Source organism: Terrapene carolina, unplaced genomic scaffold (assembly GCF_002925995.2).
Source record: "Terrapene carolina triunguis isolate 2854851 unplaced genomic scaffold, T_m_triunguis-2.0 Scaffold96, whole genome shotgun sequence".
In the NCBI taxonomy this organism is placed as follows: domain Eukaryota; kingdom Metazoa; phylum Chordata; order Testudines; family Emydidae; genus Terrapene; species Terrapene triunguis.
Genome location: NW_020664447.1, coordinates 671,373 through 698,794, shown reverse-complemented (window position 1 = coordinate 698,794; position 27,422 = coordinate 671,373). Strand labels below are relative to the sequence as shown.

The following is a 27,422-nucleotide window of genomic DNA, read 5'->3' as shown; positions in this document are numbered from 1 at the left end:
AAGGCACCACCATAATTAGGAAGTGCACAAGTGACTCCATAGTTAAAGCTGCATCTACTGTAACTATTTATACCATCAAACCAGAAAAAAGATGCAACAGGGTCTCTCCCGTCTCTTATACCCTTCTCCCCACATCTCTCTCTCTCTCTGATGCTTTTTTAGTGGGGGAAGAAGGTGGTGGAGGGAGATTCATTTGGTGTTTTCCTTTTTGCCTCTTTTCTCACCCTCCAGTAGGGAAAAAATATTAAGAGTAGAACCTTGATGATATACATTTCAGGGTGGACACATTATCCACAGTATGTTTTAACAATCCTGTTCAATGAATGTATGTCTGTCGACGCCACACACACACAAAAAAAATACAAATTGTAGTTAAGTGTGTAACTGGGACAGAAAATCCCATTTTAGAACTGAATGCACATATCAAAACTAGTAAAGTCTACATTTTACAGACAAAAAGGTAATTGTATTTAAAATATCAAATGGTGTCTGGGAACATGAAAGCCTTTTTAGACATTTGCCTTTTGAAATTTTGGGCAGGTCAGGAGGATATTTTAGTATTATGTTTAAGAAAGTACTTAAGTAAATCAGAGTTGAACATAGAAGTCTCAATCCGAGGCACTACTCTATTCTAAACCACAACGAAAATATCCTGAACTATACATCACTGCACATAAATGACAACTGTGCTTGTGCACAACCCATATACTTGTGCTGAGGACTAAGTGAAATTCACCCTTATTGTGAGGGCCAGCATAAAGCCCTCAGCAGAGGGACTATATACAAGGATCTGCAGGCAAGGAGCCTGCACTCCACATATGACGTGGGTGAGGAAGGGAGTATGCACAGCCAGTCTCCAGGATTATTACATGGATTCAGTGGCCCAGAAACCACACATAATGGGTGAGGAAGCAGCAGCATCTCCTACTCCATCTGATCCACTGGAAGAGCGGCTCTTGAAAGAGAGCCCAAGAGGTGTCTTGAAAGAGATAAATTCCAGTCTTCCTGTTACTTAGTCTTTACAGGGCAAAAATGTGGGGAGTGAATTTCGTCCAAAGAGCAAAAGATAGCATCACACATAAGGGCCTGACCCTGATCCACTGAAATCAATGTAAGTTTTGCCATTGACTTCAGTGAGAGTAGGTCCTTTTGAAGTCCCCTTGAAATCTTTCCATTGACTCCAGTGGGAGCTAGATCAGCTTCTATGGGCCATATCTTCAACTGATGTAAAATGGCATCGTTCTGCTGAAGTCAATAGGGCAGCGGGATCCTCAGGGGATCACGAGGTTATTACGTGGAGGGTCGTGAGCTGTCAGCCTCCATGCCCCCAAACTCCGCTTCACCTCCAGCATTTATGATAGTGCTAAATATTTTAAAAAGTTCTTTTAATTTATAAGGGGGGGGTCACACTCAGAGACTTGCTGTGTGAAAGGGGTCACCAGTACAAAAGTTTGAGAACCACTGCAATAGAGCTATGCTGAGGATCTGTCCCTATCTTGCTAAACATTTTCTTCCAAAACTAGCTCATGAACTAAGATATTGAATAAATATAATGTTTTTAACTGTTCATCTTAACAATAAAATAATAAATCACTTACAACATATATATATATTAAACCCTTTCCTTGAGAAGGTTCCCAAAATGCTTTACAGATTATATAGCTCTAGTAATAAGGTCACCAACTGCTAGACTGCAGCACTAGTTGGATAAAACACAAATTTTCTGCACCAGTGACACTACACAACTGTATTTTTGAGAGGAAGTGAGGATTAACTCAGCCAGTTGATGAAACTGCAGGGGGAAATTTAGATGGGTAACTACATCCTATCTAGATTAGAATTTGGCCATGACACTGAGATTAATAACCCTATTCTTGCAAAACAATGCCTTGGGCTCTTTGCTAACCACAAATGGTCAGGACTTCAGTTTAATAGCTTGTCCACAATAATACTGATGTCAAATGCATACACAATATGCTGTAAAACCCTGGTCATGTGGTCTATTATATTCAAGTGTCATACTCCTAAACCAAGCACAGTCTAAAAGTGGGAAAGAAATGGCCAAAGTGAGACTTATAATAAGATTAACAGAACAGAACACTTTCACAAGATACAAAAATATGTTTAAATATAAAGTTTCCTGATGGCTTCTAATTAATAATTTTGGTTACTAAATGGATGTAACAAATAATAGGAATCCCTAGCATAGATGGCTGGGGTGATGAGGACACCTGAGGTGCATTCTGAGATGAAAGTATTCTTAGGCCTTGTCAACATGGCATAGCTACTATAGAATAAACTACTCCAGAATAGCTATTCTAGAATAGTTCTCTTTGCAGATACTCTGTTCTGGAATAAAAGTAATCTTTTGTAATTATTCTGCTTTGTGAACAGACTAATTATCCAGAATAAAGTCACCACATGTGGAGCTATTCTGGAATAGCTAATACAGAATAGTTTATCCCCTAATATCTATGCTGGTCAATTTCTCTACGTGGACAGGGCCTTAGAATTAATTTCCCCATTCTCTTAGCATCATGTGAGAATTAGTCAGAATTTTTTTATGCGTATTGTATCATTAAAAATAGTCTGTTCCAATGCATACAGTGAATTTATTCTAAAATGCAGCATGTAATAAATTATGCTGTATTCAATTAATCTAAGAAGATATTTTCATTAAAATCTGAGTGATATACAGAAGGGGTCTTAGAAAAACAGAAAAAAAAATTTGAATATAAACAAGCCATCATTCTGGTAAGAGGAAATACAAACAAGCAGAATAAAAATAGTTGATGCACAAAAGCCATAATGAAGGGGTTGCTCAAAAAATATCTTCTACTTTGAATGGTTTGGATGAAATACAAATTATCCACAGAAAAGTGTGGACTGGCATAAATGTTTGTACAAAATTATAAGTATATTTCTAGAAGTATGCAAGTGGCAACCGCCTGCATGCTGCACAAGGTCCCAACAACGCTCTGCTTAAGTGCTACTGCACAGAGTCCAAACCACTGCATTTTAATTACTATGCAGCCTCAGATATATTGCCTTTGATATGGAAATGTTCTTGTTCTCTCATCTTCACATACGGTCTCATGCACAGAAATCTTTATCTGATTCATAAAAAATAAACTAGAATCCAATCTCAACACCTGACCTCAGTGCTTAGAAGTTTTTTACTAAGCATGGTGTCACTATAAAAAGAATGGCTAATATTGGTGTAAAGTTAGATATTTTGAGCAATGATATGAAGGATTTGCAGTTAAGAATCAAATCAATACTGCAACTCTGAGGTTTTACGGTTTCATATTGCCTTATGTCAGTCTACCATAGTAGATTGGAGAAATAATGGGAGTGCACACCTCTATATGTTGTTGAAGAAGTGAATAGCAAACATTTAACTAGGGTCCTGTCTACCAATCTATAGAAGAGATGCATCAGTTGTGATAATTTATACCCTCAGCCACCACACTGAGCAGGTTCTTAAACCTAGCAATCCTACAAAATACAAAAATAAAAAAATACCTTCCCACAGTTTGTTTTTTAAATGTGTAGATAACGTAAAATTCTCCATGCTTATTTTTAAAACACATGTTTTCTAACTGCACTACAAGAGTTAAAATGCTTTCCCATATCATTTAAAGCAGGTAAAATAAATGTGCTACATTCTCACTGAAGAGGAGATAATTTAGTCTTAAGAACCTTTGTGTGGAGTATGAAAACTTTAAAGTTTAAATATCTAATTTATACAGAATATAAAAAAGCATTTTATCAGCAAACTTATTTTAGGGATTCCCACCATAAAAAGTATTTAAAACACATGCCAGTATGTTTCCACATATTAAAATAATATGCAGACTACAAGAGGGTTAGAAATGTAATACATGCTGTCTTCGACAAATTCTACCAGTCCTTCAGAAAACATACACTATTCAGATTTGTCTAAATAATTCTGCTAACTCTATAGAAACTACATTCTGTTTTTATAAAGAATATGATCTTTGTAACCTCACTGTAGTAGATAATGACCCATCTGTAAATCATTTTGTTGCAGGTTATCTGCTTTTTATCATTTCTAGTACCTGTCTGTGCCTGATATGATACTCTTAAACACATTAACTTGATGGAATGTTTCGCTTGACTTCAAAAACATCAATTGATATATATGTATTCTGTGTTATAAATGAATGACTCTGATTAACCAACTTCAGTAATGTACCCCATTTTATATTACCCAATCAAATTTGCAAACCTCAAGAGAAATGTGATAAAAATACTTCTACTGTCTAATCATTTCCAAACAACATTTTCAAACTTGGCAAGAGGGAGGGCAAGAGTGTTGTTTGTTTTTTTTTAATTTTATGTAGCGAGACTAAACAAAAAACATAAAACCGATATGAAGTTTTTAAAAGGGAGGGAAGAAACCTGCATGTAATGATTCTTGTTCCTTTAAGAGAAAATCCATTTTTCAAGTTCCTGTTGTACTAATTGAAAGAGAATTATTTAAAACTTCACTGAATACTTGAATATACCATGGTTATGTGTAGCAGTTTCATCAGTGCCAAATAACTGAAGACTTTCTAAAAGATCGTAAACTAAAAACTGGCATGAAATCTCTCATTGTGATGTCACAAATATTTGCTGTTGCTATAGGATAAAGTATTAAAAGAATAATGTATTGGTATCATGGACATGCTTTGAAAACATGCCATTATCCAGTTTTATCATGGTAAAAATCAGTTGTTTTCTAGTCAACACATCTTCACGATCACCCTCCTCTGCATATGGTTACATATATACACAAACATACATATACAGACATCACACTTGTGACAGATAGAGCCTTATTAATCACAGCTTTTTACAGTCTTGGATTTTAGTGTGATGTCATGAGCCATAATGATACATCAATAAATAGTTATAGATTTTTGTTATATAAGCAACCTAATATGTGTTATATATAGTAAAAGGAATTTCATGTGTTATACTGCAAAAATATGTCCCCAAACATACCACATATGATATTCTACCTGGAAAAAAAATACAGAAAAATGTATGTAAGCTCAAACAAATAAAAATACAGTGAGAAAGACAATATATCAACTTACTAAAAGATTAAAAAACTTTACATTAGTGTCTGAGTTTTTTGTTGCCACTTCAGTAACAAGATACACCCAAACTACTGTACATATTATTAGGTTGTATTTTAATCTTGGGGCTCTGGCATAATTTACAAGCTACTCAAAACTCTGTTTTTATGATTTATATTATCGACAGAAACCTTAAAAAATACACCCTTGTACAATTACAGAGACGGACATAGTTTATATACGCACACAAAAATAAACTACTTTTTTATTTATATAACATTTAAAGTGTAAGTTGTTAAAGGTATCCTTTGCCAAGTACACCCAGTAATCTTTTAAGTCACACTACTGAGAGAGAAATATACATCACCCCACAATACATACTATAGAGAAAGCTATATTGCTACTTCTCTTCCATAATTCTTTGTTTATGAAAAATATTTTAAAATGTCAGTAGCCCTTTACATTTGACCCACATACTTTTTTAGGGGAGAATCAAACCAACTGTAAAAGATTAATGGATATTCTTCCTAAAAAAGTGATATCTTCCAAGGTAATTAAGGTGTTTAATAGATATAAGGTCATGACTGAAGAAACTTTCTGTGCCCACTGAGAAGAAAATATTTGGTTTTGCTATCATCGTTCAAAGTCCTGGTCTTCATCACTCTGAAGGGTACTGCAAGGCCTTTAAAGAGATGCAGACATTTCAACTCATAACAGGAGCGAGGACCTGCTGGAAAACACCTCCAGTGATTTTTTTTTATTATTCAACAGAAAGTTTGGCCTGAATTGAGCAACTATTGGCCACATATTAAAAACACCCCCTCTTCTCCCCCCCACACACAACAACTAATAAAGGGGGAGTGGAGCAATATTTATTGACAAAAACCAAACTGACAACAAAGGCAACTAACTTTTGGCACTGGCTAATTGTTTGTACAAGTCAGATACTACTGGACTGGCCTGGCCTGGGGAACTGGTACGCTCTGCTCTTCTCCTCTCCCCTTGCTTTCATAAAGGTGTATGTATTTTTAAATTATTCTTTGGTGTAATAAGGAAGCACAGAAGAGCTACAAAAATACAACACAGAATCAGCAACACACATGTGCATGCGCATATATGGCGATATCTATCCTACTCTCACTCCCTACGCATTACACCGGTTTTCACCCTGCAAGCCAACAGAAAGGAAACCAGACAAGCTCTCGAGTAGTCTCCAGCAAAGTCTCACAAACAGTTCTGACATTCTCCGTGCAGCTGCAAGGATGAGAAGTGGGAAGAGAAAGGAAGAGCGAATGTGCTTCGGCAAAGGGCCCCTCGTGTTCATTCCTGAATGAGTTAAAGCTTTAGGAGCGGAGGTTGGGGCGCAACAAAAAGTGTGACAAGCAGAGAAGGAGCCAGGCACTGTAAATCCAGGCACAAACGCACGAGGCACGCCAGCAGCAAGTGCCCAGTGCGAGGTGTCCGGGGAGGCGCCGGGCTTGGAGCCTTCATGAGCTCAGACCTAGCGTGGGTCCCTCTCCTGCTGGGGGGCTGCTGGCAGAGCTGCTCTTCGCTCGCTCTGGCCGCCACTTCCCTGAGCCGCTGCCCCAGCCCTCTATCGCGCTGGCTCACGGCCTTTTGCGGGGAAATTTGGGGCTGTTGAGGAAACCACCAAATCCCTTGGGTTGAATCGCCGCGTGAGATTCACAGGGGCTTCCGCAACACCCGGAGCTGCAATCCGGGGGCATTGGCCCCTGTCTGTTCCCATCCCCAATCGCCTGGGTGGCTCCCCAACGTGATTGCCGGGACATGGAGAGCGGGGGGAGGGGGGGCGAACTTCTCCAAACCAACCAGCGCCTTGCCTCCTGCAGAACCTGCTGGCCTCAGCTGGCCGGGGAGTCTCTGTCTGCAGCCTCAGTGGGTGGCCCAGCAATTAGCAGGTCACTGCTTGTGTAAGGTCCGGGGGATGCCCATTGCCAACCCTCCCTGCGTCTAAGAGTGCCAACCTCAGCCCTACAGAGCAGAAAGATTCATCCTCCCTCCCAGCATCTTTGTGGCCTCTATACATACCCTGCCAGGAGGGATGCGTGCAATGGAGTTAAGGCAGGCAACTGCTTCACAATGACAAGGAAAGTTACTTCTTCTGCATGTAAGGACCTTAACATTTGGTAAAGTACCTGCCAAGGTTTGTCCAAGCATCTCTGGTCAGACCTGAAATCAGCAATACTTCTCTCGCTCTCTAAAACCAGGGCAAGCTGCACTGACAGCTCCTTAGTTTAATACGCATTCTCCCTCTGCAAAAAAATCAACCAATTGCTAAGGAAATTACCTTCTAAACTGCACTGACTGGATTAACATCCCATTCTGAGTGATTTGCAAGGGTGGGGGGTGGGGGGTAGTTTGTGTCACCTACCCCCCTCCGCCTCCCTCAAGTGCACTTAAAAAAAAAAAACGTGCAGACTCTGGCCAAACTACGTTTGATGTATTGATTCCAAGTACAGTGCATGGTTTGGTTTCCGTACATTCTTTGGCTTTTAATAGCTAGCTGAGAAAAAGAGAAAGCATTATTGTTTTCTTTCTTTCCTTCTCTCATTGCCTATTCTAAATTTGACTCCGAAGTTTAAGCAGTTGAATTGGCTAATTCTGAATACAGGCTATTGAGAGACCAGACACAGCAGTATATCCCTGTATAGCAATGGATACAATGTGCTGAATTGGCAGTCTAATTATAAATGTGGCATTTGGACCTCCTTTCAGACCCAGTGCCACCTTACCTTATGAGGGAACTTCAACTACAGCAACTGTTCAAAACAAAATGCCATTACAGGATCAACTTCACCCAACAGTGGGACTAGCCAGGGGATTGTTTTACAAACAGCCTTTCTCACTTAACACAAGAATGTATTATACGAAACAAAGTTATGGATAGTACAGAGTTTAAAGAAAATGCTAAGTAGTTCCTGCCAGGTGTTGTGCTACTTCAAACTGCTGCATAATCCAAGTGACCTAATTATTTTCTTTTCAATGTACTGACTATAAATAGATTATTTTTATTTTACTAGAATGAAATGCTAGGTATGGTCACTATTTATAATGTGCATACGGTGTGTATATAACATTGTGAATACTGAACACAAGAAATCTCATGCCGGGAGGAACTTGCAATAAAGTCGTGGAAAATAGCTCGTGATATGCAGTGGGTTTGTGGAAAAGTAAAAAAGGCGGGCGTCTTTTCTATTCAGTATTTGTATATAATGGCAGCCTATAGTCATACATCTCATCCATTTCATTATTTACTTTATGGCATAATGGCTTAATTAAGTGAGTTGGGCACAAGCACGTCAATAAAACAAGTCAAGTCAAGTTAAAGTCTCAAAGCAGGCTTCAGAATTACCCCCTTACACGAATATGAAAAAGGGGAAATTCGTTTATTTTCTGTTGAAACCCTGCGTTGAGGGCTGCGCATCCTTTGGATCAGTTTTAAAGATGGAAATATTAAAAATGTCAAAATAAATGTAAAATAAAAATTATTTTAAAAGTTGCCGACCATGTGCGGAGGGCTATTTAAATGAACCCAGACATATACCTTATCTGCATACAACAGGCGAAAAACATGCTTCTTTATCTCTGAAAGTTTCACTGTCTGTGTTTTTGGGAAACACCCCTAGGACAGAGCTAATCTCTCCTCCCCAGGCTCCCAACACGCTGACTTTCTCTTGTAAAATACCCCGGACACACTCAGACACAACACTAATTGTCTTTTCACGTTGCCACTTTCACTCTTTCCCGTCCTTAAACAAAACCCTGTGAAACGGTCCTGTCCAAAGCAAAGGCAGCAATCAAATCGATATGATCAGTGTCTCTGATTCACCTCAAGGCCCTGCTCTCCTAAAAGCACGCAGCCCTAGCGGGTTAACTGTTCAATGCTGTTAAACAGAAGTAGGAAACGGAGCTGGCAAGATCTCGTCGGAAGAGTAATTCACTGACAGCTAAATTATTAATGTACATGTGTATGTATCTGATCATATAACGTGTGTGATCACACACAAACACAGACAGTGTCACACACGGATGCACACATACAGGCATATACATAAGAATAACCACCAGCATGCCCAGTACCTCCTACTTTAAAGACTTGAACTCAAGAAGTAGAAGAATTATTAGTTCTTACTGATCATTCTTTTCAGAATCATGAATGGAACAATTGCCAAAAACGCAAGAAAAAAAAACACACTCACGAGATGATTATACACAGATACAGTGTGTGTGCCTATTACATACATTTGTAGCCAACTCAGAGTTTTCATAAACCTAAAATCATTATTTAAGCTAAAACATCAAACCTGATTACATAAAGAGGCTTCTTCTTCATAATCAAACACACCAACAGCTCCGAAAGAGTGAAAACTCGAGAAAGCACAAGCTCTCCACAAACATACCGTGCCTCTCACTCGGATTCTTACAGCATTGTCTATAAACTGCTACTATATGTAGTTGCATTGCGATTAATTAAAAACAAAAATAAGGGAAATACATCCTGAAAACTTACGTTGCATTTAGCTTAGGCGCTATTCTTTTTTTCAGCTCGCAAAGGAAGCCGTTTTGTCCAGGTTAGGTATTGTCTACTTATGGATCAGCCCCTGGCTAAGGGTTTATTTTAATTTATGGCTTATGCATTCTTTTAAGGTCGATTTGCATGACCTCCGGCGAGAGCTAAGGCAGCAAGAAATCCCAAATTGAATGTTGTGGGCAAGCCCACAATGCAGCACAGCTCTCCCTTTCTCATGGTGTAAACAGAGCTCTCTGATGATGGTCTTTTCCCCCCCTCCTTGTGTATCACAAATTAGGGTGTGATATCAATTTTAAAGTTTTCAGTATAACTTTATCCAAGCCTTCTGCCTGGAGAGATAAGACGCCACCACAGGAACTGCAAATCCTCGGGATAGTGCCCCTCTGTGGCCAAACGCAATATTACCACCCACACTGGTCCAATATCTTTGTATAATATGCTCCACGAATAGCACATTTGTGGCAAACTTCAATGCAATTACCCACCTCAAACTTAACGGAGAATTTAAAATCGCTATAAAAAGTCCTTGCATCCTCTTCCATTCTGTTTCTTTGGGTCTATCCACGGAGGACAAACCCACGCGACCACTACGGAGTAATGACAGCAGCTTTCTGCTCTGAAAGATTTATTTAGGGTTTCTTTCTCTCTCTTGTGTTACTGTACGTAAGAAACTATCTCCCGAGCACCATGTGTTCTCTGCCGTGGGTGATCTTAAAATACAACGCTGATCTGTCACTACATTTTAAAATAGATTCAACTCTCGGGGAGGATGAGAAAGTGTTGTGATTTCAAGGAAGTGGAGTCCTTAAGGTCCCTGAAAGATTTCACAGCCTTGGAAACCTCACACACGGAGGAGACTGTAAGTACTTTTCCTAAAATAAAATAAAACCCTCGTGGTATAAAAGTAAATAATCGCGCAGGGGGAGGGGGTTAATTCAGAATGTTAAAAGCTAACCAACACATCTACCTCCGGACGCTGCTGCTTTAGACAATTGCAACTAACAACCCATTAAAGACAGCGCAAGGGAACCCTGATTCTCTCCTGCAAAGCGACATAAATCCAGCGAAACCCCATTAAAACACCACCACCACCACCACCACCACCAAGCAAGGCTGCACTACACACCATAGTAAACAACAGGTATACAACACAATAGGGCTTTTTTCCCCCTGGTTACCTCCTCGGAATCCGGTGTGGCACAAAGCATTGGGAGAGTCGCCCCCCCTTTTTTTTTTACGCGCTTCAGTAATTTTCATTAAAAAGGGGGCAAGGGGGTGTTGGAAGGAGAGAAATAAACGGGGAGTAATTCAGCAAATAAAATAAAAATAAATGCACTAAAGTCTGCTGGTGTTTCTCCGGGCCATGGCTGTGCAGGATCCGGATCGTTAGAAGTTTGCTGATGGGCTGCCTGGAGATTTGGTTACAATCAGGTTCATTATTATTAATTTTTTTCCTCCTGAAACAAATGAAGGCGATGGTTACTGCTGTCAATCTTGGCAATCAATGTGAGCGGCCATGTCGTAAGTATTCAAAGCATTTCCCGTCGTGCAACATCAGAAAGTGAGTGGCCAGGGCATTGATCTGAGGAAGGCAAGAGGAGGCAGGGCTCCCCCTCCCAGACAGCAGAGGCAAGATGAGACAACACAGTGAGAGCGAACGAGCGAAACGCAACAACCGAAGAGAAAGTGAGCACAAAACAGAAAGTGAAATCACCCCAGGCTGCCAGCCGCATCCCCGAGAAGCTATCACCACTCACATTGCTATTAGACAAATGAAACCTTAAACCTCTCTCGCCTAATGACCACTGATTGCTCTGAGTGGTGAGGAAAGGTAACAAAGTTACCGGGGGGGGGGCCGGAAAAGCAGGAGGGGGATGTGGAGAGTCCTGGGAGAATTGAGTAAGAAGAGAATAAACTAAAGGAGAAAAGAATCGTGTTACACACTGACACCCTCTCCCCCAAGTACTTTAAAGGATGTGTTTAGGAGGGCGCACACAAAAGTCAGAAAGGACCCGTGTTCAAGAAGACAAGGAGAAAAATCTGGAGGGCAAGGGATGGACTGGTCAAGAGTAAGGGACATCAAATACAAGTAAAAGCAGCAAAAAACAAAAACGCTTATTGCCAGTTGGCAAGTGGGTAGGAGCCCTCTCCCAAAGCTAAATCTGGGTAAATCCAGGTGAAATGTATAAATTACACTAGAGATGGGAATCCAGATACAGGCTAGACAAACCCACGGCTGGGGGAGGGAAGGGAAGAGAGAGAAGGAAAAAGGGGGAGTGCAAAGTATAGAGTGATGCATTCAACTGAAAGATAAAGAAGATGCACATAATTAAAACAAAAGGAGAGGCACGATCTGGGAGGAAATAGATCTGATACAGAACAACAGATTCAGGTTGAAGTTCTGGTTCTGCTTGTGATGACGAGAGCTTTATCTGCGGCAAAAAATGTACAACTACAAAAAGGCGACAGACAGGAAGTGAACAGTGATTTAGGAACTAGCGCTTCCTCATAAGTGTTAATGAAAAAGCAAATCTGGGGGGATGAAGATACAACTGTAAGTGGACCAGGAGTAAATCAACCAGTGGCTTGGAGTGTTGCAACAATCAGAAAGAAGGTCTAAATGGTTTACTTTTAAATTCCAAAAGGCAAACGTGAAAGAGGCTTTACAAACTGTCGGGGGCCCGAGGATCAGGTGGGCAAACCAAATTGTAAAACTAGCGTCTCTCCCTGTTGATATGATCCACACCTTAGCTAAACTATTATAAGTCTGGGAGTGCGGAAAACAGCCTCCTGGAAAGAGGGAGAGAGAGGGGGAAAAGTTGTTGATCCTTCTTTATATTTTTGGCAACCCTTTCCCCATTTTCCAGAAGGCGCCTGGAACTGTTAGTAACAGAGAAACTTTTTAATTTTAAATGGCTTCATAGGTTCTAGAGGCCAGAAAGACGAGCAGAAAGGCTGAATTTCCATGCTCTCTCTCACACCCAAACCTGCGGAGTCGGTTAGAAACAGAAGTACAATCATCTACTGCAAATAAACCTTGCTCTCCAGGAACATGCTGAAAATCAGCATTAGAGTGATGACATAGGATTGATTAGACCTGGTTCTATTTTCTTTTCTTTACAAGTTTTACAACTTAAAACTCTATTAAGAGATATAAATGTTGCATCATCTTCCTTGCTATTCAAAGTGTTTTATGCTATTGCCCTTCTAGTCAAATCCTGGAGAAATTAGTTTAAAGTAAGAACCTGTAGGAATAACAAGCATTTAAAAAATATTTGGGGCAATTCCACAAAATAAAGGGAATCAACATATCATTTTGTAAGCAGATCACCTCCAAACAGAACTTTTAATTTATCCAGAGACTCTCATAATACTTTATCCTCAAATTAGCTGACTGGCTACATTAAGTCTCATTCTCATGTATTCTTTTCATTTAAATAAAAGTGCTAAAATCTACAGTCAGGCAGAGGGACTGTAGTTTATAAGGTATTTAAGTGACTGTACATTCACCTGGTTTCAGCAACTTCAAACCATTCACCTGCCTTTACTGCCTTGTGCACAGATTTAGAAACAGGAAATAACTCTCCTTTCTAGGTACTATAGAGATTTTTTTTAAACTAATTATAATGCCCGGGATTTGACAGTAATGACTTTATAGTGATACATTGAAATATTTCACAAATGAAGACACCTTGACTTTTTGCATAATTTGTAACCTATTGGCACAAGAAATTGAGATTTGTAAGAAAAAAGATCTAGTCAATGTACAAAGAAAAGATTCTGATGCGTATCTACTGTCCCATCAATTTGCTGCTGAAAGTTTTTCCTCTTTTTTAAACATTGGCAGTTATATCATCTCTTTCGAACAACTGAAACTATCAAGTGTTAGGTGCTAATGAACATCAAACAATTAAAAAGCCAGAACAATTTAGGAAGTTTCAAAGCCCAACTAGCCCTTAATCTGAAGAGCATCTCTTCACCACCGAAACTATCGTGCAAAGAATGAAATGAAGTCGGGGCAGAAATGCACGGCACAGATGGGTTGCGTTCAAATAAATAACTTGGGCAATAAACCTTGTTGCTTCCTTTAAATTAAGCTACAGGTGTAAATATACACAGAGGTAAAAGATGGACCGCATTAAAAAGTCTCATTGTGCATTGTATGTAAATATGGGAGGGTTGTGCTCTGCGGATAACAATTGTGTATTTATCTCTCTGAATGCTGAGTAAGTGATCATATGCTGTTTAGATATGCAGTGGAAGAGAGAAAACATCCTTTATTTTTAGTATTAACAAAAGTTTACCGCTCGTTAAATTACTCTGGTTGCCTCTCACTCCTAAAGGCTAGCCACAGCAGCGCAGCCAGATGTTGAAGAGGGATGCTGAACATCTCGTGCTGTGGTTCCTTTCTCGCTTCTACAGTGAAGGAATTAGAGGCACTCAGCTACGTTGGAGCACTTACCTGTTCACAGCTGTCACTGCATTTTGTGCTGTGCCACTCATCTAATACAGGCATGGAAAGCAATGTCCAACATGCAAAGCAACCTGTGTCTCTGTGTTGTTGTGCCACCTCCTAGAGAAGATGAGCAAACCTAGGACTTATAGAGTTCTTGGTATAGTCTAAAGTTTGTATACAAAGGGTAAGCAATTCTATATTAGAAGGCATTCACCAAGCAATAAAAGCCCTCTTATTAATGCCGGACAATTAGTAGGCATGCTTATAAATTCACTGGTGACACACTCCGACAAGGACGACTTTTTATAGGTTGTAAAAAAAAAAAAAGGATTCAAAGTGTTCAAACTTTAAGTGTCAGAAAGAGGTAAAGGAAAAGGAGTTAAAAACTTATCCGACAGGGAGAAAAGTTTTGTTAAACTGATACCAAAATTACTACATGTTTCTGTATAGGCAAACCCATCAGATGATTTGAGTTCCCCAATAACAGCACCCTTGGGTGATATTCTTAAAAAAACGGGGGGGGGGGCGATTACATTTTAGCAAGGACCCAATTGAAAACAAAACTCTGAATTCCTTAAGGCGTCATTTGCTAACAATGTATTGTCCTTTTGGCGGAAGCAGATCAAAGGAACATTTTAATTTCATTTGAAACTGTGCATCATCCTGACAGAGAAGCAAAGAAGCCGCAGTAACAACAACCCCCAAAACCGGCAAACCACATAAACTTTTACAAAGAAAATAAAAGCAAGTTTGACATGAAACCCCTTCCTGTCTCGGAAAGTTCATTTTAAAGGTCTCCTCTGTAAATCTAAAGTGCAAACACTAGGCTAAGGTAGTGAGTGGCTGGAATTTGCATGCTGATAAGAGAAGGCTGTTGTACTTACAGTGACAGAGGGCAGGCTGCGGAAGAAAAGCTGTTTGTGTTAGCCTGAGAGTCACCCAGGGCTGCAATGAGAGGAGAGGAGAGGAGTGGGAGTGCCAAGCTGGATACACCTTCACCGCATCTCATCACATCTGCCAGCCTCTCTCTCCCTCTCTCTTTCATTTCCACATTCCCTTTGTTCCTGAAAAAAAAAATCTACACGTCACATCAGAGTCCCCAGATGCAGTCTACACCAAAGAAAAAAAATGAATAATTCAATCAAACTGTGCATAGTCTCTAAGGCAATAAATCTATTGCACTTAAAGAAACGAAGGGTAATTACCGCTATGGAATTAGAATCAGGCCAAAGAGCGGAGGGATCCCAGGGTCTGTAAACTCCACGGTCAAATAAAGTTGCATTTACTTAATCCTTTGACATCTCCAATGTAAACTAAGGGGGAGGATCTGAACTTATTCCGGATGGGTTTGAAAATGCTTGGAGTGAGGGTCAGAAAAGCAGAAAGCGTGATCAGTGAGAATACAATGCAATGGAGTAAAGTGCTGCAGTGGATCCCCTCCAGGTCCATTCCCCCTAGTGAACAGCGGATCACACTCCCATTTTCACCGGCTGCTGCTGCGCTCCACAAATGCAACATGGATCATTTGCAGTGACTGGCAGCCTTACCTGCTTCTAGAGCTCAGAGAAAGGCTTACAAAAAGTCATTCTGATCGGCAGTGTGTTCCACGCTCGGGCTAAAAGAAGCTGTAAGGGATTTGCACCAACAGCGATTGACTAGAAACGCTGTGACTGACTTCTGGATTTGTCCTGGGCTGAGTTTAAGGAATGTCTGACAGGGAGGGAGGGAAAACACGCTCGAGATGTGATCCAAGTTAGTCAGAAGAAGGCAGTGCTGGTAAGAAAGCCCTGCGACAGACCGACCTAGGATGGGACGGAGGATAGCTACATTTGTTCCCCTATTCCTCCTCTAAAGTTGCCCTTTTGTCTCGGAGGTAAGATGACTCTATATTGTGTTTATTCTCTCCATGCAATTCAGGTCCAGAGACACGTTCCGGTGTAAACAGGACAGCAATTTAGGGATGTCCCCCCCCCCCCATCATTACTGCTAACATCTAGTTAGAGTTTTAAAATCTTGATCTGTTGCTCGACACGTTCTTTGTAAACTACTCCTGTAAAAACAGGTGAGATTAAGATCGATAAACGGACCTCGCACCTAGTTCTGAACTTTCAGAAGTGCCCAGAGCCGGCTGAATTAAAATCCTTTCCATTTCTACGGAAGACTTGCAGCTTTTATACTTTATACCGTTTTTAATAGGCAGGTTTGATTTATCCAAAACATTAATGGAACTGTTATTCCGATAAAGGTAACCACACTTGCCAGTCTCTCTGCTTGCCTGGGCTTTGTTTATGTGCTTAAAACGCCACCCTGAGGTCAGCGCAAATAAGGCAGCCAAGGAAAAGCCTGCCAAGGAGCTTTCGGATTAGCACTTTGCAAAGCAAAACAAACACTGTCAGTAGCATCGGGAAAGTCATCGAAGAATCTCGTCTTGGCAACCCCAGTTCTAACGGCTCTGCTAATGAATTTGGGATAAGGGGAGGATCAAGCAGGATCTTCCCTCACTTTCAGCCACATTGATGGGCTCGGGAAAACATATGCAAAGAGATTTATATAAAGTGAGGAGGTGAAGTGGGGACAGAAGTACTGAAACGCATCCACGACTTCGCTTCCCAACCATCTGCTCCCAAATCCTGCTTCGCTTCTGCACCTTTTGTACTGTGGACCACATCAACGGTGGTTTCCATCGCAGAAACCAGCGCCTGATAGGCAGAACATCTCTTTACCCATCTTTACAAAGTAACGTGGGGGACGGGGGCGGGGGGGAGTTATACAGCGCCACTCACTCAAGGAAGTTTCTCTTCACATCCTCAGAGCACGTGCCTCAGAGCATCGCTGACTGACTTCCCCACTAGATCCCCAGACTCTGGGCAAACGCAGGGCAAGTGCACTGCCCAGGTTTCCCTGGAGTGTTTTGCCTTTCAGTTTGTCTCTCGATTTGGAGGCGGGGCTGAGTTTGGTTTATAATCTTTGCTAAATGGTTTGAATGAAAGAGGAATTATGGAAACACGTTGCTGTGACCTATAAACAGCTCGTAGGGTCGAGACTTGGCTTAGGTCGAGGGCAATAATTACCACACTGGGTTTGCCTATTTTCAACTGGCCAGACATAAGAAAGTTATCACAACAAAACAACGTCATGGAACAGGTCTTGTTCTACCTGGAAGCTATGGAAATACGTTATGGCGTAGTGTAAACTGCCAGCCCTGCTTTCACTAAGTTTACATCGAGAAGAAGAAAAAAAAATACACGGTGACTTTTAGAAGCTGAGACCTACTATAGCTGGTGGTCTCCTTTTGGGGACTGATGTCCTTTCTAAACCACAGCAAAGCATTCATGGTATCGAGTCACTCTCAACTGGAAGAGCAGTAACTTCCCTGGCAAATGTACAGTCATCAAACTTTTAATTGCAGTCTGGACTAGTGCAATAGTGTCTCTTGCAAATGAATCTTGAGAAGGGTGGTAAGAAACTCAGGGCTAATTGAAAGAAGAATTCAAACTTCATTTAATTAGAGTGACTAGAGTCAACACTACCAATGAATTCCTGATACATAACAGGTACAGAAAAAGAGGGACTAACTAATGTGATTGCTGAAGAAGCAAAAATATTAGCTAAAAAGAAGCTGTATACTCCCAACTCTGAGTAGTTCAGCTACTAGATTTGTCTGAGCCCTTCTTCTTGGTAAAAACTAATTTGTAACTTCCATTTGTATACCCCTCTGAAACTATGGGTAAAATACCTTAACAGATACAAAAATGTACCTTGAGATAAAATATTTAACATTTATATTCCAGTAGACTTTAAAGGCCATGTGTTAGAGACTCACAACCATCATTACAACCATATTTTGTCATATGCTCCTGCAGCACACACCTGTGTGGCCTGTTCTACTATATGATATTCCCACCTTTAAAGATAGTGCTGTGGTACTTATGCTGACTGTTAAAATTATATTATTTAATAAATAAAGAAAGGCAAAAAGAAATACTACCTCATTTAAACACACACAAACACTGAAAGGGTTGGGAGGGAAGACAGGATTAAAGCACCCTTTAGCAGGTACTGAGTAACCCACTGTCCCCATATTTCATATTATAGCCCAGTGAGCTAAGTGTAGAGCACTGGTGTAAATATGACTGTTGCTGAATATTTTTTCCCCAAACCCCCAATTACTAAAAAGCCTTTGTTAAATAGGGCTATTCTGATCCACTATGAAAATTCCAAGTGTTTATCAGTCCACAGAGTTCCTTATTTTTTAGTGGCAATGCCCTAATCTAACATTGCACATTAGGATGCAATATGAAGCACGTAGTAGAGCACTTATATGCTGTCTATAAGATACACCTATGCTTTACCCCATTGGTGTTTGTTTGTTTCGTGGATCAAAAGAGAACAAAACATGTTTTAAAGAGACTGATATAATCACAAAAGCATGAACAATTGGTTATATAAAGAGAGAAAGAAGCTCAAATGAGAGAACAAATACACACAGCTATCTTTGAACTGAGGGCATGCCCGCATTGTAAATACAGGCACTGCCACTAAGTCCCATATGTATGCCAAATGATAGGAGGAAAAGTGATTGTCAGGTATAGGACAATGGTTCTGTATCCCACACTATTCATAACAACACTTTGCACTTACATATTACATTGATTTCAAGATGCACTTGTGGATTTGCTACAGTATGGGCCTGATCCTGTTAGGCCCATGTCATTGTTAATTATTTCAGTGGAAGTTTAGTCTGAGTTAAGAACTGATGGTTCAGGCTCTGTGTACTTAGGAAGGGTATTTTTTATTAGCAGGGTTAGAAATATTGAAGTAGTTGAACAGATATACAAAAAAGATCATGAAGTGGGGGGGCAGAAACAAGACATTAAGTTTTACTAAGCAGATGAGTTTTGCATGAGATTTATCAGTGAATATTGCAAGGCTGTTTCCTTTCCTTCTTCACTTCTAAGAACATTATTATTTTTTTTTTTACCACAGTCTGTTGCTGGAACTTGTTGAGATAAATAAAATTGGGTCTGTCTATTGATAAGTGGCTAAATTTTGTAATTTTCTAAACCAGAAACATTAGGTAGAAACTGCTGAAAGTACTGGATAATCTTAGACTGAAATGTGACACAATTTCAATCTATTTTAACATTCAATTATTGATAACTTTTCTTATTGGCTAGTACCAAGTCAGGGCCTGATCCTGCAGTCCTTACTCAATTCAACCTCATATTGACTGCTTTAGGACTTTTGTTGAGAGTAAGCACTGCAGGATTTGGCTCATAGTGTTTTATTTCTTATCTGTGTCAATGATTGGCAAGTCACATGCACAAGTAATATGCATTAGAAATATAAAGCACACTTTGTTTATTACCAGTGCAAGTTGGAATCCATAAAATTGTGTTATGACAGCAAAACCTGTGTAAATCTTTACAACCTATAGCTATAAACTAACTTGAAACAAGCTATCTTAAATTGGTACTACACTTCTGATTCAAGTAAAACATCCACTGACTTCAATGTGAATATTGCTTGAATAACAGAGTGCATAGTCAAGCCCTTTCTACTCAAGTGACATTCAAAAAGGCTCCAGATTAATACAACCACATGACCATACTGAAGATGTGTATTTAATATGCAAAAATCATGCAATTTAGAAAAAGTCAACCTCTTAACATTTAAATAATAGAATAAAGGACTTAATGTAGACATCTTTTTAAAGGCTTGTTTATTATTCTGTCATTATGGGCCAGATTCTGCAGACATGTATACAAGTAACTTAACCTACATGTGCCTTCCCCCAGTGAAGCAAAGCTACTCACACGCATAAGTATTTGCAGGACTGGGACCTATGACTGCACAGATAAGACTAAATGTGCTTTATTTACTCCAAAATAGAGCAATGTTGTATGTAGTAAATTGTGACAGTTGTTTTGGAATATTACATTGCAAATTTTTTTAATAGCTGGTATATAGTTTGTCCTTATTTTGATGGAATAATGTTTTTGACTATAATATGTAGCAGAGTTAAAACAAAAAAGGTTTACATAAAAATAAGAATTCAGTTGCAAAACTGCTAAAGTATATTCTCTTGTAATTTGCCTTTTGACAAAATAGAGAAAGTATAGTTTTAAATTGAGCATTAAGTAAATAAATGTCAACCCTGTTCACTGGTATTAGTATACTTGAAATTGTACTTTATAAATGTTGAGAGCATCAGCATCATGATATGGTTGTCATAGAAACTGCAACAATATGTCATTTAAATTAATTTTCCATGCAGTGATGATAAGGTCTATGTCTACATCAGTTCTATAAAACAAGTTCCAAAAGTAGACTGAAGAGCAAGGAATAAGAAATATAAATAGGAAACAGCACATTTCAAATTATTACTTGCTCAAAAAAAAAACAATGCAAGATACAACTTATTGTTAAAATTACAACTCAGTATGCAATTGAGTAGAATTTTATTTCAAAGAAAGCTGAGAGAACATTTACTTACTGAAAAATTATCAGTGCTCAGTGAACCAGATCTGGTCATATTTAAAAACTGTATGATCAATTCCAGTTTAGGGAATGTGAAGTATTAAACAATAATTTTTAAACCATGAATACTCTTTCTGTATGTATGGGGGGGGGGGTTTACATTGTGTTATGGCTCTGGATCTGCAATTTAATATTTTTTTCAAGGTAGGAAATGTAACATGAATAGATTTATTTTTCCTCTATAATGCAGCTACTGTGTGTTATGAATGCTACCTTAAGTAAATCATTGCCAGACACACTCAATTGGCATTACTGACTTGATTATTAGAACAGAAAAGTTTACCAAAATAAAGACAGTGATCTTTAAAAATAATAATCACACTATGGTGATGTAAGAAGATTTAGCTCTTGATTTATCTGTCTTTTGCTATGTTATGGAGCAACAACATTTACTCTGATTTCTCTTATTACATGTTTCATAAAAATATCCAATTCAATAGTGAGGCTATGGAGAAAAATACTGAGCAGCACTTAAATAAGAAATCCAATATATTTTTCTCACTAACATATTTTAATGGTGATCAGGAAATATATAAGAATTTTGATATATTTAATGAGTTGCCATACAGCTTTTTATATCCAAGACCTCTGAAATTATTTGAGGCTTGAAATAAGTCATCTTCAAGTAAATGAAAACTAACACTGTTATTAAAAAAAAAGAGAGACTGAAGTAGCTATCTGCAGTAGAGAAAGAAGAAACATCTAGAGCTATTCTTCTTGATAGGATTAAGGAGTGCTACAAAAGAAGCATTTAAATCTCTAGTTTTCCCTGACAATTAACAATGAAAAGCAGATGTTTACAAAGCTATTTTATATGCTGGTTTATAAGATGCTAAAAGATGGTTTGTGGATGGTAAGAAGGAAGAGCTGGATAACTGCTTGCCTGGTGTATATTTAAAAGCATTTTCATTGGCTCAGTTATTGTTAATAATGAAAGAAACACTTTGTGCTGTGTGTGACTATAGAAAACTGCCGTCATAAAGTCCTCAAAAAACTCTTAAGATGTAATTTACAAAGATAATAATAACACAGAATTATTTCACTTCTCTGAATGCTACACATTTGCATACCAGGACTGTGTACAATATACTCATAATGCACATTCATAACAACAAGGACTTCTCAACACTGCAACTACAGCACAAGATCTGTGCATTAAACAATCTACAGTTCCAAGTTTTCCTTTTTGGTGTGAAACTGTTTGTCTCTGTAACCCAGGTGCTAGCTCTCTACACAAAAGAGGTCCACATTCAAATCTACACCTTCACTGTGTATGATAATCTAGTGAATATCATAAAATACTATAAAATGGCAACAGTCTTATTTACCCAGTGTCATTTTGAAAAATGGCAAATTATTTAACATGAATTTGACAGAAAGCCTTGCCTAGGGTTGAGAGTCTGCAGATGTGGATTCTACTCCTGGTTCTGCTACAGACAAAGAAAGTGATTTTGACCAAGTAACTTTTCAAAATTTTCAAATGTTTTTCGACCCCAGCTTAGGTACATTTATTGTGATCTGTGTACTTAAATTGGGTGCATGCAAAAATATGTCTGAAAAGTCAGACCTACACCTTCTGGGGTCTCAGTCTTATCCATAAAATGGAGATTATCCTATTTTACCGATCTTGTAGGGATGTCAGGATACTTAATTAGATTCCTTACATCGTGATCAAGCAATCCTAATGCATAAAAAGGACTTGCATTAAGGGTCCCAATCTTGCAAAGACTTGTGCACATGCTTACATATACACATTCTAAGGAGTCCCGCTGACTTTAAGGGGACTTCTCACTGTGCAAAACATTAAGCAGATGTGTAGGTCTTTACAGAACCAGGGCCTAAATTAATGGGACTATTTATATGTGTCAAGTTACTCACATGCTTAAGTGTTTGCAGGATCAGGCCCAAGGTTTGTGAAGCTCTTTGAAACCTTCAGCTAGAAGGAATTACAGAAGTTTTATATATTATAAATGTTTTCTGTACAGGTAGGAGGACATATAGTAAATTGAACATTAAAAAAAATTAATTGACTAGTGATATTTAAACACATTTGTAAAAAAAAAAAAAAGGTTTTACATTTCTATTTTCTAAAAATAATTCCTAAGATTTAATCATAATCATAAAAAGACCTTCATCTATCACCTGTGTGCTACCAGAGCCTGAGTAATTTGATTTTTATCTCAGACACTGAATAAATTCTAATTTCAGTTAATGCCCACATTGTTTCTTTTATTTATCCAGTTGTGAATGAATGTATTCCAGTAAATTATGGAAATATTCAGTTCATATTACCTGACCAGATTTATTTTTCTCAATGGACTCTTGAACTACTCTACATCCCTACACATAGGGTAGCTTTCCTAGAATAAAATTTATGCTGCTACTGTAGTTTAGTGTGTAACAATATACAGAATAAATTAAGGCCCCAGTCCTGCAAACATACATACTTGGACTACTCATGGGTAAAGGTGAGCATGTGTGTAAATGTTTGCAGGATTGGGGCCCAAGGAAGCAATAATTTACTTAATATAGGCCCATATTCTCCCAAACAGAATTATTTATGTATACAATAGCAAGAAGTTATTGAGCAATATTTTGTATCTATTTGCAAAATGCCATGGGGCAAATCCCCCTCCAATAGGTATGATTGGCACAGGAAATAGGGGCAAGGGAAGGAAACCAATCTCTCAGGCTGCAGCAGCCTGCACTAGTACTATGCCCAAACACCGTGTGGGGAAATAATCAACCCATTGCAGCTCACCGGCTCACTCCAATCCAAAAACCTACTGCATTGGAACACAGCACGCCCCCACAGAGCTCGGTTGCATGCCAAAAGAGATATGTAGACCCCTGTCTGGCTCCCAAAATCCTGGCACCTGTCCCATGAGCAGCAGAATAGCACCAGTTCGGCTACCAGCAGAACCCTCCATAGCTCCACAGAAGGGGGCAGGATTTTGCCCCAGTCTCATTTGCTACTTTGCTGTTATTTCAATATGATATTTTAATAACATAGAGCAGCAAGTGTTTTAGGCTATGATCTGAAATGTCTGACTGTGAGGTTTCAGTTCTGTATATTCATATTTTACATGCCCTTTCAATTAGCTATCTCATATATGCAATAGGAATTTATGCCCAAAGTGGACAGCCTAGTTAAAAAATAAGTTAAAATAGGAGATGTTCACATTCAAGAGCAAAACAGTGCATGGCAGTGGTTGTTAGAACTAAAAAGCACAGTACTCTGAACAAAAAGAAAGTATTCTTGACTCAACATTGCTTTTTCCCCCGGTTATCTTCCGATCAGAAAGATGAGTAATTCTTACGGTTGCAGAGAAAACTGCCATGTTAGAGGTTTATTGAATATATAATATTGGGGAATGTGGAATTTGTGATTTTCAGTGAGAACGTAAAAATTATATTATTTAATATACTTTTAAAATGTGAAATTATCACATTTATTTAACTTGAGTTTAAACACCTACTCTGACCATAGGCAAACAGCTTTTAAAAAATATCCCAGCTAATTATTGCATACTACAGATGTGGTGCTCTGGCATATAAAGAATAAGGGATCCTTAAATACTGTCAAAGGATTCTGGAATATGGAATTACAGAAGAAAACCTGGGCTGTGCTAGTATTGATAGCAAACTAGGGCTTCCTGTTATTATTTGCAAACTCCACTCCAAAAACTTAATGAGGGTTTCCATAAATGTAATGGACAAAGTAAGCAGTTCTGTGTGGAGGACCCAGCATATTACCAGAACAATTACATTTCTGGCATTGCTTTATTGTATGTAAAAAACTCAGCAATTATATGTTTCTCACATGTTTATTGAAATTTTCTTTTGGGCTTTTTGAATTTTTCTTTTGATCCTACACTCCCTATGCAGGCAAAACTCCTTTAAAATAAATGGGAGTTTTGCCTGAGTAAGAATGGTAGAATCAGGAAAGCAGATGAAACAACTGAGGTTTGTTAATAGGAAAATCAAGTTGATGGTCCTATAATTTTCTTCATTATGGAGATGAAAATGTGCACTCTTAATTACTGAGGCTACGTCTACACTTCGGGGGGGGACGACGATTTCAGATACGCAAATTCAGCTACGCGAATAGCGTAGCTGAATTCAACGTATCTGATCCGACTTACCCCGCTGTGAGGACGGTGGCAAATCGACCGCAGCAGCTCTCCCGTCGAGGGCGCTTACTCCTACCTGGGCTGGTGGAGTACGCACGTCGATTCGGGGATCGATTATCGCGTCCCGACGAGACACGATAAATTGATCCCCGAGAGATCGATTTTCTACCGCCGATCCGGGCGGGTAGTGAAGACCAGCCCTGAGTAAACTCACACTTGGGTTACTACTGTAACTCTTGTTCAGTCTCACCTCCTGTCTTTTACTGTTTGTTGCTCTCACTCTGCCTTACTTCTAAAATTAGTGTGTAAACTCTTCAGAAGAGGGAGTATGGAGCAGATCCTCAGCTGTTGTAAATTGTCATACCTCCATCAAAGTCAATGGAGCAATGATAATTTACACCAGCTGAGGATCTGCCTCCATCTCTTTATGTGATATGTAAAGAAACATGCGCACTTTGGGGCACTGTATACCTTATATTTCAGGGGTTGGCAAACTTTGGCTCCTGGCCCATTAGGGTAAGCCGCTTCCGGGCCTTTTGTTTACCTGGAGCGTTCACAGGCATGGAGCCCCTCATCTCCCAGTGTCCGCGGTTTGCCGTTCCCAGCCAATGGGAGCTGCGGGAAGTGGCGCCACTTTCCGCAGCTCCCATTGGCTGGGAACAGCGAACCGCAGCCACAGGGAGCCGACGGGCTCCAGGCCTGCAGATGCTCCAGGTAAACAAAACAACAGTGTATTAGATATTCAATTCAATGATTCCATACAGTTTTAAATCATCAAGTTTTGGTGTAGACCCGTTTATAAGCCGAGCCCCGCTCTTTAATGCGTCACTTTTTTACCAAAAATATTTGGCTTACAAACAAGTATATATGGTAAATAATTTTAAAAGAACAATTTCTCACAACTCTATTGTTTTCCTGACCTCTCCCTCTCATTCATATATACACACACATACACATGTACATACGCACACTTATATGCTTCTGCAATATAGATGACAAATCTGACCTTTATACTGGGACAGATAAAAGGCGTTGTTTAGGAAATGTTGATCTGGAGCGCAGACTAGCGGTAAAGAGATCCCACTTCTAACTGAAGCCCTTTAGCTGAGGTATTTCAACTAAAAAGATTGTGTTTATTTGAAAATGTTGGAAATGTTTCTTAGCAACACCAATCCAACTGACAATTTCCACTCTTCCCTTGGCTTCCCCCCCCCCCCACCTCTTTGCACCTCCTTTGAAAACACTGTAGAACAATCAATGACATAACATGGGGAAACATTTCCAAAGGTCAAGACAAGGAGTGCTACAGGATAATACTAATATTTTAGCATATGAAAGAGGAAACTATTTGCAGCTAAATGAGAGCAATAGGTTGCAGCACCAATGAGTATAAAGGAATAACACTAAAGGGGCTAAAAGCAGGGATCGGGGTCTCAGAGTCTACAGTGGTTGGTGGGGGCTTGAAGTTGAGACAGCAAAGAGGTCAAGAGCAAAATGAGGCTTTATGTAGGTGGTTTGGATACTTTCTTCAGAGCCAAATGGTTCCTGGATTATGACCCTGGAAACAAAGGTTTTCAGAGTTTAAAAGTTCTTGTAAATTTTGGCAATTTGTAGCCAAAAGAAATTTAGTTTACTGGACTGCCCTAGCTGAGATTACAAAATAAAGTTGAATTGATTAAATCTAGTTGCCAAATATACTGGCTCCCCCAGTACCCCTCCTGCTATGCTCTGGCCAATTCTGTGGCATTCCGTGAGTTAAACATAGATCACCTGGTCAGATGTGCCATAGTAATTGTCCTAATGTTTAGCTCATGGGGAATGCCACAGAACAGGCCAGAGAACAGCAGGAGGTAGCCTGGCAGTGCTGGGGGAGAATGGGTTCTTCCCTCTCGAGATCTCCTGCATACACCCAGGCAGGCAATATGTGAAGGAATGCCCCCTCGCTATGATGTCTCTCTGGTACCTTTCTTGTGGGGTGGAGCTTAGAGGGGCATTCCTCCTCTTTCCATGGACCTCCTTAGGTCTTGCAAGAGGGGAGAACACCCAGCAAGATTTAAATCGCCATGCCCCTCATAATCCTATTTTAGCTCACAGGGCAAGGAATGGCAGATGAATCTATAGGTGGTGCTGGGTGTGTGGTGAGGTTAGGAGCCTATTAAAGCTGGAAGTGGTGATCTCTGAAAAGCCTTCTAAAGAAAGTTGGGGAAGAGGGGGAGACCTTAGCTAAAGAGTCATGGTTACAGGGCTAGCTGCACCTTTGACCCCTTTCTGGTCTCTCTCAGTGCATAGCTTAAGGTGGCTAGGCCCCATGCCTTCACCTCAGTCAGGATGGAATCCTGCAATTCTCCTACTCTTAGACCAGGCCCCAGGTTATAGCACCCTGTGATTCAACTGTGCTTATCAGCAGGCCCAACAAGGTTTAGCACCTGCAAGTCTTCCCTTCAAGAGACTGTAGCCAGTGGTCAATACAGGTGATCTGAGAGCCTTCTCAGGCAAAGTATTGTAAAATCTTAACAGTTGGAATACACCAAAGCATAAGAGAAACGGAATTTTAAAACAATAAAAGGGCCAGGGGTGCTGGAACAATTTTTATAGTGAGGGTGCTGTGACGTTGTGCAGTCTATATGGTTTTATAAAAATATAAGTGAATA

General features: G+C 39.6%; 1 protein-coding gene and 1 long non-coding RNA gene across 8 annotated transcripts in view; one reads left to right on the top strand and one right to left on the bottom strand.

Annotated features, from left to right (window-relative positions):
• The window catches only part of SOX6 (SRY-box transcription factor 6), a 457,096-nt gene extending 441,722 nt beyond the window's left edge, over positions 1-15,374 (bottom strand). For 5 of the 6 annotated variants that reach the window (XM_024202164.3, XM_024202167.3, XM_024202166.3 and 2 more), the window contains exons 1-2: positions 15,304-15,374; positions 14,983-15,162 (exon numbers count right to left, since the gene is read on the bottom strand). The gene's annotated coding sequence lies outside the window, so the exon portion shown is untranslated. Of the gene's footprint in view, positions 1-9,621; positions 9,796-14,982; positions 15,163-15,303 lie in introns of those variants that run through there. The other variant, XM_024202165.3, reaches the window with a different exon arrangement.
• Positions 15,375-15,540: 166 nt separating this feature from the next.
• LOC112108144 overlaps positions 15,541-27,422 on the top strand; it is a 38,085-nt gene continuing 26,203 nt past the window's right edge. For both annotated transcript variants that reach the window (XR_002908229.3, XR_002908228.3), the window contains exon 1: positions 15,541-15,971. This is a non-coding gene — a long non-coding RNA (uncharacterized LOC112108144). The remainder of the gene's footprint in view (positions 15,972-27,422) is intronic.